Below are 14,767 nucleotides of genomic sequence, written 5' to 3'. Positions count from 1 at the left end.
TGCTTCCAAATCCATGAGGAACAACTCCCACCACTTCTACCTCAAGAGGCATTTTAGATAAAAAGTTAAAAGTGCTCATACTTTGTGTATTTTTTTAAAATATAGAGATAGCTTTTTTGTGGTCTACAGGCAAAGAATGGATAGCAAGGCTATTCCGACAAGGTGCACACTGACGTGCGGGTATCAGAGGTGAAAGCACTGTGGCCTTGAAGCCACTAGCTCAAATACCCGCTGGTCAGCGTGTGACACACACCTGCCTCCACACTGAATCCACCACACAGCAAAGAGGCAAAGCAGACAGGGCCCCCTCCTCCCACACACGCCTGCTTCTACCCACACTTCCAGAACCCCACACAGTATCCTCTGGCCAAGGCACAGGGCAGTCCACGGTTTCAGCTAGAAACGGCTGAGTCTTACCTTAGTTCTTCCTGTCATCTAAGACCCACTACTTCCTACGTGGCCTCTGTCTTTTCAACAGAACCTAAGGAAAGGAAAAACAGGATGGGGGAAGGGAGAGATGCGCACAAGTGGGATAAGCCACTACAGATGTGAAGGAGCCCAGTGAGTATCTCCAGCAGATTACAAATGATAACCGAGGGGCTTCCAAAGCCTGAGTGGTATGGGAGGAGAAAGAAAGGTTGAAGTCCAGCTTTAGAGTATTCCGAAGAGCACTTAGACTACAATGACAAGTTTTTAAGACTCCCTGGAAGTTTGTGACTTTTCTTTCGCTATTTTCCTTGTTATATTTTACTTTGTTGCTAGTGGTAACACTCTTTAGACATTATCAAAAAAGTGTTTAGTTTAGGATAAGGGTACATAAAAACCTGAACTGTGCTGCAGTGGACCAGAGAAGAAAAATCTAGCAGTGCTAAAGAAATGGCCCACCCATGGGCCTGCCCTTCTGGAACACCGCTCTTGGCACTGGAGAAATTATTTTTATTTATTTGTTTATTTTTTGAGACAGGGTCTCACTATGCAGTTCAGGCTGGCCTTGAGCTCACTTTGTAGCCCAGGCTGGCCTCGAACTCACAACGATCCTCCTGCCTCAGCCTCCCGAGTGCTGGGATTACAGGCGTGTGCCACCATGCCCGGCTGCTCTTGGCAACAGTCTTGATTAGTGCTGCAAAGCACGAGGAGAGCTGTACGGGGAGGGGGCCAAGACACTACCCTAGTCCAAAAAATAAAAATAAACCTTACTCCATGCCCCCCTGGAAAGTCAGAAATAGATCTTCCCAGATATTATATGGATGTATTGATGGATTAGCCCCAGTAGTACCCTTTACCCTATAATAAACATTGGGTCAATGGGTTACAGCTTTAGGGGTAAGAAAAATTCTTAATATCAATGAAAAATGGCCCAGCATGGTGGCACACACCTGAAATCCCAGCACTCAGAGGCCTAAGGCAGGAGGATTACTGCGAGTTTGAGGCCAACATGGATTCCATGGTGAGTTCAAGGCCAGTCTGGACCATACAGTGAGATCCCGTCTCAAAAACAAAACAATTATCAATGAAAAGTGGTGCTCCTCCTGCAAAAAAAAAAAAAGTATCTACACTTGAAATGAGGTAACGGGAAGATTACAACAAATTTAGTGATGCTTCCAAAATAACGTAGGTATCTTTGTATCATCTCTATATATTCAAAACACAGCTGTATGCAACCCATATATTATGAACTAGTCTAGTCAGAAGTATCATTGGTAACAATAGGCTTTGTGGAACTGGTCTAGTAAGCTCATCATAAAAATTACATTACTTTCATGGAAAATAGCCTTTGTTGCAAAAGATCACCTTAGAAGTAAATCTTAGGAAGAGTGGTTTTAAGACTGCCTGTGTTTAAGAAAGCTTGGTACTGGAGGGGAAAACAGATACAAATACAATCACTTCCATGTAATTTAAGAGACAAAAATTAATTTCTTTTGATCTTTGACAGTTCTAGTTCTCTAACAACAGTCCAAATAAAATGTAGTGTCATTTTTTTTCCCAATCTGCCAAAAAGGATCTAGAAACTGCAGGTAGCTTAACAAGAGAAAAGACTTTCAAGGAAGTAAGCTCAGTTTGGGGGTGCTCAAGAACAGTGGGCTCAATTCTGAATGGTTTTGCTCCCCCCACTTCCTTTCTTCCCATCCGATACAATAAGATAAACAGAGCACCTTGAACCTTAAAGACGATGCCGATGGCCTGCACGCGGCTGCCTAATGCAGACAGATTTACAGAAGGAATCGCCACGGTACTGAGAAGCGTCTCAGGCCTAAGCAAGCGCAGGAAACAGACTTCCTGAACGGCTTGGGAAACCCGTCCCGCCCGCCATCTACGGAACTGGGAGTGAAAAGCCAGCCTGGCGATGAGCACACGGGGAGGGGCCGCACGCCGAAGGGAGCACTGCGTCCTTCACCGTTTTTTCTTTCTCTTCCCTAACGCAACGTGTCATGTGTTGCAAATGCCTAGCCCGAGAGGATTCTAAACCTATCTATAATAGGAGACAAGCAGAATCCAAGTTCACTTTAGTTAAACAGCTTTTCTCTCCTGTGTAATCATAGTTTTTCTATATGACCATGTTGAATTAGGATTTTTTTTTGTATAAAGTGATAAAAAGGAGAAACATAGGTAAAGATACTATTTCAAACAGTTATGAACATCTAAAATTCTAAGTATCTTAAATCCTGTAAGTCCAGTTTTCTAGGAGGATAGTTTAGATTTGACATCTCTTCAGAAACATAACCTGGACATACTCCGTATGGTACTGTGTACAGCTAAGTTCTCTTGGTTCTCAGATCCATGCCTTTATTTTCGGTCACTGACGCAGTGAACACTGGGGTGGTCAGAATGACCATCAGCAAAGTCTGTTTTGTTCCCAATGTATTTCCTGAAACGGGAGGGCACAACTTACCAAGGCCAGAACTGTTATGTATCTAGAAGTTATACTGCACAGATGAGATGGACAGATAAAATGAGACAACAGAACACTCACTGCAACAGAAAAATTCTTCATCTGCACATAGCAGAGTACAGAATGAATGTTCTAAAACAAGCTTGATATCCAATTTTCTAGCTTAATTCAAGAAGTCATTTTTGGCCACAATAGCCAAATCTTGGATTTTCTTCCCTGACAGGAAAAAACTGACCTGCCTTGCAAGTGTATATCATCTTCTGAACTAGGGATCTGCAAAAAGTATTTTTCCCAGTAACTAAAGCATAGTGCCTTGATATATTTCAAACAACAGCAGACACCACGCTCACCCAGTTCACTCACAATACCTTCTTCCAAATGGCAGACCAAACCACGTGTAGAGCGGTGCGTTCGGAGGTCCCGTGCATCTGTTTTTTGCTTCAATAGTGTTGGGACAGAACAGACCCTGCGACTCCCTCTCTTACCTTCCCTCCACCCTCCAGTTACAAATTTCGGGACCATCTTCTCACCTATCTCCTTGCAGGACTCGACCACACCGTTCTTTCGTGGGTAGCTCCCTATCGCTGACCAGCCACGACCTCTCAGATTCATCAGAATTATTCCACCAAGGTGGAAGCGCCCATCAACTGCTTGATGAACCTGCACCTGTGGGCCTCCTCCACCTACCTCTCTCTGGGCTACTACTTCAACTGTGAGGATAAGGCTATGGCAGGCATGGGCCATTTCTTCTGCAAGCCAGCCAAGGAGAAACGCGAGGGCACTGAGCATTTCCTGAAGATGCAAAACCAGCACGGTGGCCGCGCTCTCTTCCCAGATGTGCAGAACCCTTCTGAAGATGAGTGGGGTAACACCCTGGATAGCACGGAAGCTGCCCTGGCCCTGGAGAAGAACCTGAACCAAGCTCTTCTGGATCTTCACGCCTTCGGCTCTGCCAAGGCAGACCCCGTATCTGTGATCTGGAGAACTGCTTCTGGATGAGGAGGTGAACCTCACCGAGAAGACAGGAGGCCACCTCACCAACCAACCTCCTCCGCAGGCTGGCGGCCCAAAGGCTGGGATCTGAGCGAGCACCTCTTCGAAAGGCTCACACTTCAGCATGAGTAGGAGGCCACGGAGCCTGGCAGGCTCTGAGGGGCTCCTGCATCACCTGGCATCAGGGCTTGGCCGAACCTTCTCCCTCCAGCCACCAGGCAGCTTTTTCACCTTTCTGGAGCCCCCTCCCAAATCTTGGACCACAAGAAAATAAAGCCTTTTGCAGCAAAACCCCCCAAAACAAACAAACACCCCACTCCATGAGTAAACACCTGGGTGACAGGTTTATTTTATCCTTCCCCTTCACCGGGAGCTATGCAGGTATTATTTCTCAGCGGTGTGACTCTTGACAAGTCTAGAGTCTAAAGCTAAACCTCTGGGCCCTCTTCAGCCAAATGGTGATATCAACTAAACTTACTCTACAGGGGGACTGCATGACAAAAGGAGGCAGTGTATGTACACAGCAGCGCCTGGCACAAGTATGTATTCCGCATGCATGGGCTTGCCTTTCCATGCGGTAGGTTGCAGACTGTGTTAGTACACACTTTGGACACAGGATTAAGATGGATGTAATTTTTGTAGGGTTTGAAACTTCCACAATTAAGAGGTAGCTTTCTTTAGTAAAACAAAAGTGAATACTTATCAAGAAAAGAAACAGCATTAAAACCTAGAGTGCTAAGATTAAACCTTCCTCTTCTGAGATCTCTTTAGATATTATCTGAAATACTTATAAAGTGCTTTCTGATTGAAGTATGGTTTCCTTTTCTAGAACATTCAACAACTCCCGGCAAACCAGAAGGTCATGCAAATAAGGGGCCTGGAGGTATAAACTTTATGATGAGTCTGCCTCTGAATGTACAATGTACATTCTTCACTTGTTTATTTTTTGTATCACTCATCTGGCTCTTAGCTTGTACCATTAATTACATTTTATGTTTGATATGTTATCTTTGCAACCAGATTTTTAGACCATAGATCCTGATACTTTTATGTCCCTACAGTATAAATGGTCATATAAATTTGCTGCTTTACCTGACAAGCACTGGCGGCTACAGACATCCTGCTTCCATCTCATCCGACATAGCCTATGGCTTTCTTCCTAAGAGACACGCACCACATTATTTTCACACTGCAGACGTGCTACACTCTACCCTGTGATTAACCAGAACCACCTGTGAGATGACTGCCAAGGAGGACGAGTGTCAGCGCAGACAGCACGGTGCCCCTTATTTTATGTCCCTTAAGGTCACAGGAAAATGTGAATGCTCTGAATACAGAGAACAGAAATAAGAAGTGAAGCACCAAACTCTACTGATCAGGACCTTAATGTCTGGATTGAAAGAACACTAACCTCTCCTCTTTTCTTTTCCCTTTGATAGATAATCACTGGAATCACAGGTGCCTGGTTAAAAACACAGCGATGTATATGGCTCACAGGAACCTAGCTAGAAGCCGTTATACTTCAGAAGTGCCATCTGCTATGGTGCGGGCCCCGTGGCCCTTGAATGAAGTCATCCTAAGACTGAAGACACTCTACAAAGCCACATGTAACCAGAAATCATCACCAACATTGCTTCTCAATAATGTGTTTAAACTACCTCTTATGACAAAGCAGTCACTACTGCAAATCTTGATCTTGGTTTTTGGTGTGTTGCTTTTGGAATTTCTCTGTGGAAAACAATTTTCTCTCATAATAAAAAAAGGCGAAGTTGAAGACATGATCATCATTTCTGTACACATGTGATGGAACACAGAAGAAAGATCACAGCTTCAAAGTTACAAACACACTGCAATGTGAGTTCTAGTGTCACTTGCTTAGTTACTAGTTTGATGGCCTCAACCCTCCTATTGTTTCTGTATGTCCGTTTCCTTATCAACAAAATACAGGGAATAATACCAATCCTGAAGGAGTCTTGTAATCAGAGGTAATACATGAACTTTGTGGAGAACACAAAGGGATGAGAAAGTGGCAGACAACAGCATGTATGAATGTTTTTATATTATTTTAATATTGTTAAGAAAAAATTATAGATATGTAGTCTTGGATACAAAAAATTCTGATTCTTACCATCAGAATTCATTTAAACATTATGCAATGGAGGTTTGCAATATACTTTTTTTCTGGTAAGGAAAACCAAAGTATTATTTCCTACTTTCTGTTCTCCCAGCTTGCTATCCACCCACCCACCACCCACCCATCCATCCATCCATCCAACCATTATGCACTTACTGATTTGATATAGATCTTCTTTTTCTTAGGCTTAAGCAGCTTCATTGCTTACTAAACGTAAGTTCAGCCAAGCTGGACAACCACAGGCCTCCTTCTAGGGAAGGATTTACACACACCGAGGAATGGTTGCTCTAAAGGGGTTTTGGTGATTTCTTCAGTTTGCTGCCTGTGGCCGATTAAGAGCCTTTAGATGAGAGGGAGAGTATTTTCTTCTCTTTACGTCCCAGAGGCCTAGCACAGCACTGACATACAGAAGGTAAGGGGTAAATGCATGCTGAGTCTAAGTGTGAATTAATGAGGAATCGCCAGTTTAATGAAGGTAACTATGGTACCATCCCTGGTCATTTCCAGACAACACCACTGGAATTTATTTCAAATGGACAAAGTAGTTAGTGGTGGTGCTTAAAGCTGCCCCCTCAATACCTCCATAATTTATATTCTCTTAAAGCTTTGAAAGAAAGAAAATCTTAAATTTCTTGTTGTTCTGATGTCTTTTCTAAATCCTATTTTTGGGGAGGGTCATTTTATATAAATATAAGTATCTCCTATATGTAAGTCATTAATGAAAAAGATAAAAATTAATAATCCTTGGTTCCTCCATCAGACAGCTGACTGACATGGTACTAGGGAGTCTTTGTTGCTGGTATTTTTCAGTTTAGATTACAACCCAAAATGAAATACAAATTGTATCTAACAATGGCACATAAGCCATACAGCTATAGGTTAAGAATCATTAAGGCTTAAGGACTGCTTAGAAGATGATAGCAAAGGCAGAAAACATCCCCAAAACACGCTAGGACCAGCTGGTCAAGGGCTTTGAATGGCATTTTACTTATTCTATAGGCAGAGAGACTCCCAGCTGAAAGTTGGGAGAACACAAATTACATACACAGTATAAAATATTTTAAGGAAATTAATGCTGGTAGTGGTGGGGAAGGATTAGAAATTAGAGAAGCAGAGATGAGTTAAGAGAAGGAAAGACAGCCAGGTGTGGTGGCACACACTTATAATTCAAGCACTTGGGAGGCTGAGGCAGGTGGATCATTTTGAGTTTGAGGCCAGCCTGGGCTACAAAGTGAGCTCAAGGCCAGCCTGAACTGCATAGCAAGACCCTGTCTCAAACAGACAAAAAAAAAAAAAAAAAAAAAAAAAAAGAAGAGAAAAGAAGGAAAGATGTCTTTTTTGTTTTCTTTTTCTTCTTTTTTTTTTTTCCAATACCGGGAATTGAACTCATGATCCTGCGCTTGCCAGGCAGGTGCTGTGCCACTGAGCTAAATACCCAGCCTTTTGTTTTGTTTTTTTGAGACAGGGTCTCATTACATAGTTCAGGCTGGCCTTGAACTTGTGGCAGTCCTCCTGCCTCAACCTCCTGAGCGCTGGGATTACAGGGGTGTGCCATCACACCTAGCCGTGATGTCTTAAATTAGAGCGCTGAGAATAAAAACATGGAAGAAAAGGTGCCGGGTAATCACAGAACCCGATGTGGGAGTGACGGAGCTGACTGATTAGCGGGCTGTGCGGAAGGAGGAAAAGAGAAGGTGGGTATCTAGGACTCAGGGTTCTAGCCTAAGGAAGCATAAAACAGGAGATTAGTACACGAAGGTTACAGGCACCGAGGCTGTGCACTCAAAAAGGACAAGGCATCCTCTTTACCAGACAGAAGAGCGACAGGTTCGGCTGAGATATGCTAAAGATGCCTATGGGGAAGCCCTCGTCTGGGGATAGCTGGAAAGCTGGACGGACAGCTGAACTGCAAGAGGGTTACGGCATGGCCGGAGAAGGTCTGCACGGAGCGTGAGTCAGTGGACGATGAGGGGAAGAGCAAGGGCAGAAGTCTAAAGCTGGTGGTAATCAGCACAGATGCAAGAGCTGCAGATGGAAATAATAAACACTGGTTAAGGAAGGAATTAAGTTGGGGACAAGAAAAGCCAAGAGTCTGAGGCGGAGGAGGACGCAACAAGTGCACATGGAAATGAAGCAAAAGTTGCAGTGCTCTGCGGAGTGGATGGCCGCAGAGACACTGGCATGAAGGAACCCGCAGCGTGGGGCAACGACAAGCCACGGCCGCCTGCGGGAATGTGGTGACAAGGGCGCTCGGGGATCTGGGGCGCTGGAAGTGAACGGGAGCGTAACTTCACTCTGTAGCGAGTGTGGCAACGGGGCGGGGAGGGGAGACAGAGGCACGCGAGAGGGAAGCACCCCACGGCAGCGGCACCTCAGACTTCTCTTGGTCCCAGGCCACATCCGGACAACGCTCATCGTTTCTCATTAGCTTTGACACCAGTCACACCCACCGAGGGCCTGCTAGCCAAGCACAGCTCAGAAGAAACTGTTTTTAGGACTCAACCAGTCTTTACGATATGCACGTCTATCTGATGTGTAAACACGTGTGCTTACAAGGTGCGTGCATGTACCATGGCTTGCACTCACACTCGGTATCACTGGAGATCAGTGTCGCAGGCCCTCACTCATGTATCTGTGTCTAACTGAAAGGCTAGACACTTTGGTGAGCCCTGTGACACACTCTTCCATGGCCTGTCTGTCCTACTGCCAGACTCTCAGCCCTCGCTACAGCAGCCACACCACCCTTGTGCTGCTGTGCCCCATACTCAACACAAAGGAGGCACTCAGTTTTTCTCAGGTTTTACTAGTATTTTGGAATTACATAACAATTACGTTCCATTTGGGGAGTTAGTACGCGTACATAATATATCTCTCTCAATTGTTTTGTTCATCCGTTTTCACTTTCCTGTCTCCATCTCATGATCCCCTTCCCATATGAAAACGATCACTTTCCTACTTTCAATAATCTACCTTTGCTGGGCATGGCGGCACATGCCTGTAATCCCAGCACTCAGGAGGCTGACGTAGGAAAATTGCTGTGAATTCAAGGTCAGCCTGGGCCTCAAAGTGAGTTCAAGGCCAGCCCGAATGGCATAGCAAAACTGTCTCAAAAAACAAAAAATGAATAAATAAATAATCTACCCTTTATTTTGCTCTTATATTTTGGGTTTTTCATATAAGAGAAACCATGCACAATTTAAGCTTCTGTGTCTAGTTTATTTCACTTAACATTATAGTCTCAAAGGACAGTTTTTCTACAAATGACTCAAGTGTATCCTTCATGGCAGAGTAGTACTCCACTAAGTATAAAGGACACATTTTATTTATACATCTGCTGGTTGATACATACGATACTTCTAAGATTTAGCTATTATGAATTGTGCTGCTATAAACATGGGTATGTATGTATCAGGTAATATGAAGCCTTTAACCCTTTTGGGAAGATACCTAGCAGGGGAACAGATGGACTGAACAGAATTTCCAATTTCAGTTTTTTGAGGAATCTACATATTCCGTTCCACAGTGGTTGTACTAGCTCACATTCCCACCAACAATGCAGCAGGGTTCCTTTTTCCCTGCAGCCTCGCCAGTGTTTATTATCTAATCTCTTGATGGTAGCCATTGTTTCTGGGGTAAGATGGAATCTCAGTGTTGTTTTAATTTCCATTTCTGTAATGGCCAGCAATGTTGAACATTTTTTCATGTATGTGTTTGTACTTCTGAGAAATATCTATTCACTTAAGTTTCCCAGTTTTTGACAGGGTCTTTATATTTTTCTAGATATTAGTCCTCTGTCTGAGGAACAGCTGGCAAAATTTCTTCCCATTCTGTAGGTTCTCTCTTCACTCTGTTGGTTGTTCCCTTCACCATGCAGATTTTAATGGTATAAGCCCATCTGGCAATTCTTGATGCTATTTCTTGTAAAATTGGAGTTCTACTAAGAAAGTTCTTTCCGATGCCTATGTCTTTAAGAGTTTTGTCTATCTTATCTTCCAGCAGATTGTTTCTGTTCTAACATTTAGCTATCTGATCCATTTTGATTTAGGGTTAGTACATGGTGAGAGATATGGGTCTAGACTCAATCTTCTGAATGTAGATAGCCAGTCTTCCCAGCATTATTTATTAAAAAGGTTAGCTTTCCTCTAGTGTATATTTTTGAGCCCTTTCCCCATAACTTAATAGATGAATGTGCCTGGGATTATTTCTACATCCTCTATTCTGTCCCACTGACCCTCATGTCCGCTTTTACACCACTACCATGCTTTTTAAATTACTGTAACTTTGGAATATAACTTCAAGTCTGAATTGTGATGCCTCCTACTTTGCTTTTGTTATCCAGGATTGCTGTTCCTCTTCTATTTCCATATGAATGTTACGATTGTTTTCTGTAGTTCTGTGAACAATGTTAGTATTTTGATTGTTGGTAAGGCCTACCCAGCAATGGGAATATCATTGTTTGAGGTCCTCTTTGAGCTCCCTTTTTAGAGTATTGTAGACTTTGATGTAGAGCTCTTTCACTAGGTTAAGTCCTAAATATTTGTCTTGATGCTACTGTACATAGTAGTTTTCCCTAATTGCTTTCTCTGTGAGTTCTGACTGACAATATGAACGTGTAGTTCATATTGACTTACCACTTCCTACCCCTAGGGAGGTGCCACAGTTGCTACAACATGTATCAAGCTGGAGGACTATATGCTAACTGAAGTGAGCCAGAGCCTGTCACAGAAAGATACACAAGGTAGTAGTCTACTTGTATGAGGTGCCAGAATTGTAAACTCACAAAATGTGAATAGTGATGATTGCACAGCAGCATAAATGTACTTAGTGCCACCAAATTACATGCTTAAAAATGGTAAAATTAAAATCAATGTTAAGACGGGGATATAGCTCAGTGGCACAGTGCCTGCCTCGCAAGCTCAAGGTCCTGAGTTCAATCCCCACCTCAAAAAAAGTAGCAGTGCTACCAAATTTACCAAAAAAAAGAAAAAAGAAAATAAGGTTAACTGGTATCTAGAATCTTTAATTAGTAAGTGTTATAAGAAGAACTTTTTGGTGTGGTATTGAGGATCGAACCTATCGGTGAATGATAATAAGAACAATCAAATATGGTTATTGGGCCCTCATATCTTTGATTTATTCCTGTGTTTAAATTACTACACATAAACTTGATCCTATTTAGTCATTTCTGATACTAACAGTGAATAAATAACACATAGTGAGGCAATTATAATGCAACTGGAAACTCTTCTCCCTACTGCACCCCAGATATTTAATTAACTTCTCAAAAATAGTATTATCCTTCAAACAAAATAGTAAATCAGATGTAAACTTAGGTCATGGAAATTTAACATTCCTGGAAAAATCTTAGATGTGAGTTGTTTCAAAATTAATATACCTAAGATCTGCAGAGCACTAATCTAAAGTGTGACTGTACTTTCCATAGTATATATACTAGTCAATACAAAATACACACCATTAGCGAAAATAGTCCACATTAACCAAAGATCATAATAAACATAATTATAAAAATTATAAACTATTTCTTTCTAGAATTTGAAAATGTACTCTAGCTGACGAGTATGGCAGATTCCTCATCCTTATAAACAAGGAGGGCTCCAGAGCTACGCTTATTAGCCCAAGAATTCATCACCCAGCTTTTCTTTAAGGCAATAATGCACTTTACGGAGGCTAACTAAAATACGACAAATAATATCTGTAATTTGAAATCTTTGTGTAAGAAAGGGAATGTGTTCAATTAGGGTACACATTTCAAGTTCTTAAACTTATGGTGCATGTTCTTGATATAAACCTACCATACAGCCGGGTGTGGTGGTGCATGCCTGTAATCCCAGCACATGGGAGGCTGAGGCAGATCACGGGACTACACAGCAAGACCCTGTCTCAAAACAAACAAACAAAAATCCACCATAGAAGAGTAGGCCTCAGAAAAATTTAACAAATATGTTTTACATAAACTGAGACCAAACACTGCTCAGAACCGGCACAGGTATGTGTGATGAGGAGACACAATCTCCGCCATTAACAAATTTGTCAATCAATCAGGGAGGAAAAAAAGAAGTGCACAAAATCTGGAGATTAGACAGCACAGCAGATGATGGGGAGTGTCAGAGGGAAGGAGCTCACACTGCCTGGGCTGCTGAGCAGTGCTCTGTGAAAAAGCAAGAGGACCTGCGAAGAAGAACCAGTAGGACTGTGGTGGGAGTAGGCAGAAACAGCAAACAGCCAACAGAGGCACTGCAGGTAAGGGAGAGGAGGATGAATAAATACATGAACAAAATGCCTACGGATGTGTTTCGGGATGAGGATCTTAGAGCATTCACACTCCTGAAGTGGAACACAAGAGTAGGCAGCAGCAGGCCAAACCGGCCAGGCCTGGGTCTTGGTGAACTCCCTCGTCACTGCACCTTCCATCACCATCCACTCTGGATGCTCTGTCATATGCTTCCATCCTAAGGTGAGTAGCTGTCAACCAGATGAGAGGAAGGAGAGGCAGTGTAGGTGAAGACCCAGGGCAGAAAGCTGCCATGTGCAGGGCCCGTGTCCACAGGTGTTACGGGCAGCAAGTACAAGGAGCACAGAGGACGGCTGGAGACAGACTGCAGACGAACTTGCCTGCTGTACCACTGGCAGTATGAAGACTGCAGCTGAATGATCAACACGACTCCTTCCAAATGGCTACCAGGGAACGCCTTCAGCTCATTCTTCTGCAGGTGTGCTCCACTACTGCGCCCTTGGGCACAGTGGCCAAGGGATAAGGTCACCGCTAAGCCCTAGCAACAGAAGAGGCGGGAGCAGACGGTATACTCATTCAACTCCTTTGATAGGCAAAGAGGTGAGAGCTGGCACGTGTGCCCAGAGCTGCCACATACAACTCCATGTTAAGTGATACAATGTCAAGACAAGTGACATAATGTCAATATAATTAGTGCTATAATGTCAAGACACTAGAAAAGAAGATTCTATACTTTCTCTCTCTGTCCAGCCCTCTATGGGTCTGCCCTTACTGGTCTCTCTTACTACCTTTTGGTCTCTGTCATTTCCAAATGCCAATTCCTCCAGCTACTTTTAAGTCCCCTTAATCAGTTATAGAAATGAAAGGGTTATTTATAAAGTAACACTTATTATTTCTTCTTATAAGGAGTGGCACATTCTACAGTTCTCCAGCATTTAACTTTTTTTCTGTTTTATTAGTTATGTATATCCCCCCACGCCCAAGAATCAGTATCATCAAAACAAAACAAAATAAAACGAATCCAAACATTTCCAGTCCCTACTAGAGGATGTCTCTAGAGTCTAGAGACCATGGGAGATGAATCAGGCCAACCTGCTGGGGACAGAGGTCTCTTACTTGATGCCATCCACTCCAGATTTCAATGCTGCTGTGTGCATTCCCCTGTTTGGCTCTGACCTGCCCTTTTCAGTCTCAGATCCAAATGATCAGTGCGTCTCACTCTGTGGCTGCCCAGCCTGCCCTGGCACATACCACACAACCCTGAGCACTCCTGTGACCCTCGCAGGCTGCCCCTATGCCCTGCTTAGGGCATCGCTCCCCACTCCAGCTCCTACTTTTCTATTTATTAAAATCTTAACCTTACAGAAAGGCCCAACTTAAAGTTAATGTTTTCCTAGAAGTTGGCATCAGTTTCTTATCATACTCAATTCTTGTGTCTCCAACACCCTGTGGCGAGTTGTTTAGAATGTGATTTCCTCCCAAATGGATGAAAGCTTCAAGATCACTCAAGTACTGATAGGTGGCTGGGTCTCCTACTGAGCAACACATCTCATAGTATTTACTCAATAAAAATTTTATTAAATGAATGTTTGCTCTTAGATGAAATCAACACATGTAGTGGCGTGTCAGAATCTATTAATTTTTGATAGTATTAGGATTGAGTCCAGGGCCTTTGCACTGGGCTACATCCCAGCCCTTTTTAACTGTTGAGATAGGGTTTCGCTAAGTTGCCAGATTGGGCTGGAACTTACAGTCCTCCCACCTCAGCTTCACAGAGCACTGGGATTACAGTTCTGTGCCACCATGCTCTGCAATTAATTTCTTTTCATACAGTCCAAAGTGATCAAGAAAACATGGGATATATACTTTCTTCAGAGTAGTGAGAGCTCATCAGAAATTGTTAAACTCCTAAAGTACTACGGCACATTAAATTATTTAAATTCTCTTTATCTGAAGTCTATTATACCAACAAGACAACAAACACTCCCAAAAGGAAACACATACAGAATCACCTTCCATGTACCTAAGAAATAAAATAAAATAAAATAAAATAAAATAATAAGGTGGCTCTTAGGAGGAAATGAGAATAGCAATTTCACCTCTGCTAACTAATTTTAAGGATTCCATTAATAATATGAATGATTAATCTATAATGAAAATATATAAAAATGAATTATGAGTAGCTCAGTGGAAAAATACAGTTTCAGATCAAGAATAAACTGGGGCCAGACTGCTTTGTATGCAGAAGTAAGGGTGACGTGAGCACTGGTGAGACTCTTGCCCTGTTTAGTTCTCCTTCAAGGGAAACTCCTGTGAGATGTTACTCGGGTAACGTGGACAAGTAGGCAGCTGTTAAGAGCCAGCAGCATCACCAGAGCTACTGGGAAGCATTTGAAAGCTACACCAAGTCATATTTTAAAAATTTCCACCTCTGTCTGAATAGTTTTGACAGTTTCTATTTACTTATCTCCTTATTAAAAACATTATAATAATAATA

The 14,767-nt window shown here is 42.7% G+C and overlaps 1 protein-coding gene and 1 pseudogene across 1 annotated transcript in view; one reads left to right on the top strand and one right to left on the bottom strand.

Moving 5' to 3' along the window:
- The window catches only part of Ncoa2 (nuclear receptor coactivator 2), a gene marked incomplete in the record, with an annotated part of 273,362 nt that overhangs the window by 70,870 nt on the left and 187,725 nt on the right, over positions 1–14,767 (bottom strand).
- LOC106149356 lies at positions 1,305–4,015 on the top strand (annotated as a pseudogene).

Source organism: Chinchilla lanigera, unplaced genomic scaffold (genome assembly GCF_000276665.1).
Source record: "Chinchilla lanigera isolate Chin_1 unplaced genomic scaffold, ChiLan1.0 scaffold00043, whole genome shotgun sequence".
NCBI lineage: Eukaryota > Metazoa > Chordata > Mammalia > Rodentia > Chinchillidae > Chinchilla > Chinchilla lanigera.
The sequence above is the reverse complement of the archived record's forward strand: the minus strand, read 5'-3'. Positions and strand labels throughout refer to the sequence as shown.